Raw genomic sequence first — 6728 nt, 5'->3', positions numbered from 1 at the left:
ATTGCTTTGGGGCAGTCAGAGCCTCTGCTGCTGCTGTGAGGCTGGAGTTACTGTGTTTCAAAAGCAGCTCAACTTCCAGGAGGCTGAGCGAGATGTCCGAGAGCTTATTGCCACATGCATCCGACTGTTTCCTCCCCGCTCTCTTCAGAGGTGTTTATGCCCAGGGGAAGCCACCGAACCCGCCCCCCTGCCAGAGGGCCCGCCGGGCTCTTCAGCTCTGGCTCTCTTTCCGGCTACTGTTTAATTCCTACTAATCTTCATCCAGTGCTCGGAACTTGACATATTTTTATCTCTGACCCTTCCTGCTCTGATCAGGAGTCTCGGAGACAATCAACGGTTTGCCCAGAGCCTGTCCTCCTTGCACCAGGTCACTCGCTTTCCTTTCTGGGCCCCAGATACTCCGTCCACTCCCCACAGACTTTCAGCATTTCCAGTTAATTCTCCCTCTAGCACAGTAACTACCTGGCGTGGCTAAGCAATGTTTTCATAAATCTTGTCTTTGTAAAAAAACTCTGAATTTCCATTCCTGTTTTTGCCTGTTTTGTTTCATTTCTTGTGATAGCCGACTGCACAGTCCCACGCAGAACATAGGTGGAGGGGGGAAAGAGGCCGAATAGCTTAAATATCATTGCGTTGCGAGTTCAGTGCCTGACACGTGGCAGATGTTCAGGGAAAGGGTTCTTGGGTAGACAAGGCTTAGGCTGGTTCCCCGACCCCCACCCTGCCTCACCTCACAGGTAGGTGGGTCCAACAAATGGTGGTATCACACTGGAAGGCCACCGCTGTGGGGTAGTGGGAAGACACTGGGCTGGCATGGGGGTAAATTCCAATTCTGTTACGTACTATACAAGATACTTAATTTCTCTGAGCCTGTTTTAGTCAGATGTAAAGTGGGGATTTTACCATGTGTCTCCCAGGATTGTTCCGAGGACTCAGGGCAGTGCAGTGAAAGGAGCTCTCACCAAGGTGATCCTGGGTCACACAGGCCTCACCTCTTAGGACACCCATGGGGCAGCTCCCAAGGGGCCAAGTTGGCTTTTAAGTCTTCTTCCCTTCCAGTCCTATCCTCAACTCCTTTCCACCCTGCTGACTTTTGGGGTGTTTAAACAGATCTGTCAATAAATAATTTCATTTTCAAACACTGATGAGCAACAGTGCTTAAAAATAATCACTTTTAGTTTTTCTTTGTCAATTTGCCTATAAACCAATGTCATGAATCTGTTTTTCCATTAAAGATTTGGGGAGGGGTTGGCCCCAGACACTGTGCATTAATGTAATTTCCCTTGCTCCTTACATAATGGGATCCGTCTCCAGCTTTCATCAAGGTGAGGGCCGCCTGGTAACAGTTTTGCTCTAAGTATGACAGAATTGGCTCATAGCCAGGTTGGTATAACTGGGGGCTTTGGGGTCAGACAGGCCTGTATTTGAATTCTGTTTTCACCACTTATTCACTTGTGCAAGATACCAAATCTCTCCCAGCCTCTTTTGGCTCAATGTAAAACAAGGGTGAGACCCCTCGTGGAGTTGGAGGGCCAAATGCAGCACCTCGCATATTTGAGAGACTTAATAAATGCTAGTGCTCTTTCTCGAAACAGTTTCTTAAACCTCAAGAACTTTGCTGCAAACCGTTTAATTTAAAATAATTACATGGCATCCTGGAACGGTAGGCGAGTCTACTTTGCATCTGAACCACTAGCAGATTAAGCTAGACTTGCCTAGGGAAGCCTTCTGGTAATGAACCTGGGACTGGGTGATGTTAAGCCAATTTTCATTGTGCTGCAGAAACAAAAAAAGATGAGACTGGAGAAATGCTATTCCTTTAATTGAAGGAACACTTTTATGTTCTCAGGTCTATTTTAATCTTAAGTGCCGATTATGCATCATTCTCTCCGGTGAGCAGACACTTCTGTAAGTGATCTGCACAGGGAGAAATATGAGTCTTACATAAATACTGCACCATGCGAAATTATCTTATTACCTAATATGCCAAAAAACCAATAAGATAAAGGAGCGGTATGTGTCATTTTTGGACAATATTAAAACTTGATCTTAGCTCCTAGAAATAAAGTGTAATTTCCGTTTCTTATTCTCTTTCCCAGGTAGAACAAAGGCAGTGAAGGATGTAAGGATATTATACAGCTGTGTTCGGTGAGATCTTAAGGCTGTGGGACAGATCCAGGCAGGATGGCCTCACATTAAGATTTTAATGATTTTTCTGTTTAGAAAACACACTCTTGCTGTTAATGCTGTCCCGCCAGGTATGATTTTCAAATTTGCAGAGGAAAGCAACCGCCCGCCTGCCCATGCTCTATTTCACCGTACAGATGCTCGCCTCTGTGTGTTTGCATGTGCGCGTCTGTTCGGGAACTCATGTATAGTGTATCTACAGAGAGGAGGCCAAACGACCACAAGAACTGGAAGTTTCCCGAATCATCTACGGCAAAGGCGACTAAGTGCCGAATTCTGACAAGGTTAGGGAAGCCAGGCCCAAATGCTGACTGAGGAGGGGCCTCCCACGACTTTGTGAGTTTCAAATGTACTTTTAAACTCACAAATGTACTTTTCAACCACAGATGTTCTTTGGGGTTTGGATGCTTTATTTACACACGAACAAATGATGATAGATGCTGATGAAAGGAATTTTAACAGGAGCCGAGCTGGTGAACATTTCTGGCTGTGCCCCTCGCGGGGTCAGTGCTTGATCTTTGCTGATAGACGGGAGCAGTTCTGACGCTGGCGGTGACGATGTGGGATGTTACAGACACGGCAGACTTTTTGGCGCTCTTCCCTTCCCATCACTTTGACAGAAATAACGCTACGTAAATGCCTTCAGCCTTCCCTGGCATGCAATTTTTCATCCAAGCACAACATAATGTACCGAGGACCTAAAAGAAATTTAATAATCCTTGCATTCTTGTGATTTGTTAGACCTTTCCAACAAACACCAGCAGAATCTATATAATATTTGCGGGGAGATTTAAGGGAACAGGCTTACACTCGCAGCAAGATGAATGTTTTATTAGACGTTAGGTAGACATGGTGTGCTGCTATTGGGAAGTGTTGTCGGAGAGTGTAAGTAGAAGAATGTCCTTCTATAGATATTTTAAAGACCTATGTAAATACTTACAGCTTTCTGTGAAACTTTCAGAACACACCTGTTGGAGGCTGGGGAATGAACTGTATGGAACTGGTAAGATCCCACCAACTTCCAATATTCTGAAATAGTGTATCCACTCACTTAAGTGCACTAAAATGACCCCTTCAAGGAGCAGGGGTGGTGATGACTGGTGGAAACGATCAGAGGTTTGGCAGCAATACTTTTAGGCCCTATACACGTTTGTGAAGCTGTTCCTCTTGTGGGCAACTATTACTTTGAATGTCCCGTTTTCTTCAGAAAAGAAACATAGGGGCTTGTCTTTAAGACAAAATTAAAATAAAAACCTTTAAGTTCAACTATGTGACGTTCAGGCTGACGGAGTTTTAATAGTTCGCTTGCTTAATTAAATACCATTCCTTGCCCTGAATTTAATTATCCCAACCATTGAGGTAATTTAATATAATAATAATAATAAAAAGGACTAATGAGAAATGGAAGAGAACCTGACTATTGCTTCATCTGCCCCATTGCGAGCATTTCTGCTTCAAGTGTCAGTTTATGGATGGAGATGTTTTATGGGGGATTGTGAATTTTCAATTAGTGAGAAAATGAAAATGAAAGACAGAGAGTAGATCAGCAATGAGTGATTGTATCAGGAAATCACTAAAAAGCTCCTCTGTAAAGTTCAGGGCATATTTCAGTATGACTTCATGACACCTTAGGCAGAGCTTCCCCCCGAGATTGAGTTTAAATCATGTTCTTTACTCACTGTATGAATAAGTCCTTGGTTAGGGTTTCTATTCAGAGGCAAGAAAGTCAAATATATGCCACTTCTAAGCAAGAACGAGTGCTAGAAAAGGACCTTTCTTGTTCGGCTGCCACTCCCGGTACAAATGGCCTGTTTCCTTAATAGGCCCAAGCTCGCGTCTCACGCTGAGGAGCTGAGCGGGAGAATCGGCCCGATTCAAACCCCGGCTGGAAACTCACCGGCTATTTCAAGTTACTTAACCTCACTGAGCCTCAGCGTTACCATCTGTGAAATGAGGCTAGTGCCATCTACTTCTCCCAGGTTGCTGGAAGAGAAAGTGAGGGAGTGCAGGGGCCACCGCACAGCCCGACTGACATAATCGATGCTCTGCAAGTGGTGACTCCCCTTCATCCGAACGAGTCACAAGTATGCTTATAAAGGAGTAACAGGCACTCAGTGTCATAACGCCAAACGTAACGCCCGGTGTGCCAGCTTGTTATCAACCAGCAGCGCTCCTCACGCTGTAAACACCGGCGAGTCACCTGGCGTTCCGGTTAAGTATAGATCTGCTTTGGGCCGGAGAGGCTGCATTTTAACAACCCCCGGGAGACGCTGATCCTGCCGGTCGGAGATCTCACGTTTAGTGGCACAGAACCAGGGCAGCGGCTTTTGAATACTGAGTTGACTCTTGCAACTTAGCAAAACAATTTGACTCTACCTTTTTGGTTTCTTTGTTTAATGATAAAAATATTGGGGAAATCTGAAGATGCTACAGAAAAAAAAAGTTTGAATGAACACATTTAAAAATCTGGGAAGCTCAAATCCATTCTACACACTTTCATTTATTGTCTGGACAGATAAAGTACAAATAATTCAAACACAACAAGATTATTTAAAAAAAAACAGTTACAATACTTTCCCTCAGAAATCATCTAAACTAGCAAGATTAACATGAAGTCATTCATTATAACTAAAGTATACACTGCCTGGTCCTAAGATTTTTTTTCATTTTTTTTCCCCAAGTGTGAACACATTCTAGAGAAGAGATTCTGGCATGCCGTTCCCACCAATGCTTACTGAGCAAATGTGTCAAAACTCTGCCAGCAAACTGCGCTCATTCATAGCAGATGACATAAAAAGGTTTCCCTGAAAGTTGAACGAGTGTTCTCTGAACTGAAATCTGTTTGTTGTTGTTTTGTGTTTTGTTTTTTTTTCAAAATCAAAAAGAGGAAAAAAAACAGAAAAAAAATTTAAAGGAGGAGTCTCTGATGCAGCCTTGGTTTTCGTTACCTCTACACTACCACGACTACTACAAAGTTAGCCTCTTCAGTGTGAAAACAACAGCCTGTCTACATGCAGTTAGTGGGTCCAGCATGGGAAAAAACGCACAAAATAAGCACAAGTTATAAATAACCATAACGTTTTATTACCATTAAGACTAAACTTGTATTGAAAAGATTTTATATAACAAGACAAGAAAAGCAATAGCAAATTTAACTATCAACTAGATTATGCATAGCGAGTAACTGTTTCTATTACCCAGGGAAGAGCATGAACCCTTGTATTTTTTTGTTTTGTTTTTGTTTTAAATATATAACCGTACAAAGCACAAACATACTAAAATGATCAGTGCACTGGACATGGGAGAATGCTCCCTCAGTCGTTTTGTTCCCTTAGCTCCATTTTGTTTTCCCCAATCTGAATTACATTAAAATAAAGACCCAGTTGTTTTTATTTTTCTACTGTGCAGTAAGAAAAAATATTCACAACAAACATGACAATATATCAAACAATAGTTCTACACAAGTTACCTTGATACCTCTTTTAACTGTCACTTAAATATCATAAGAAAACATTTTAAGACATTACAAACAAAACTAGCCAAGTGTTACAACTTATAATAAATTAACCCAAAGAAAAATAACTTTATATATATATATTTATATTGTATATACACATACACACACAACAGAATGACACAATAATATGCTTCTTCCCATAGTTTAAGTAAACAAATAAGTAGTCTAGCCAATCTAGCTATATTTGATCTCGGCCATAGGCATCATCACATCAGCGATTAAATAAATAAGTGTTTCAAGCAACATAAACAGTGTTTCAAATGTACCAACACAGCCCAATTCTACCAGCATGGGCTACAAAGTGAATTTGAAAATTCCTTAATGAATTGAAAGTAAATGTATCTTTTTGTTTTCCTTTCCTAAACACATTACATTTAACTATGATACTAAGATATGTAAATAATTTCGTAGCACCTACTGCTCAAACTAAGGAAGTTTTAGATCAAAAGGAAAAGTAATCTTTTAAATTTTTGTTCTGCTGACATCCCATACTGATGACTTAAAGAAAAACTGTCTTTCAACTCATCTCCTTGCTTTTGGGTTTTGACTGTGGGGAACTGTGGTACCCTGGGTAGAACGAACACTCCTTTCCCCTAGTAATTAATAATTTATTATTATTATTACATGCTATGAAAAGATATGAAGATCATCTGTTTATAGCCCATCCTTCAAAAAACAGTCTACGAATCCAGTTTAAAACACACATCTTGATCTCTAAAAAGTTACCAGTGCAGTATGAACGCGACAAAGTTGTCAATTTCCCCTAAATTAGCCAGTCAAAATATTTTTTTTCTCAAATCCAGATTCTCTTGTAAAAATTCTTTATATTTTATAAAAATAGATTTTTCTTGAAACCCATTTTCAGCAAAGAGACCACCTCTTTGGCAACAATGTTAATGTTATTAAATTGTTAATGTCATCAGGTATCTCCCTTGCCCCCATCCCCTAACAGAAGACTGTTTTAGTTCACATGATATAAAAGAAAAAAGGAAAAATAAAAAAATTTGCAAAAGTTTTTTTCATT

Source organism: Miniopterus natalensis, chromosome 9 (genome assembly GCF_054644295.1).
Source record: "Miniopterus natalensis isolate mMinNat1 chromosome 9, mMinNat1.hap1, whole genome shotgun sequence".
In the NCBI taxonomy this organism is placed as follows: domain Eukaryota; kingdom Metazoa; phylum Chordata; class Mammalia; order Chiroptera; family Miniopteridae; genus Miniopterus; species Miniopterus natalensis.
This window is presented reverse-complemented; position numbering follows the sequence as displayed.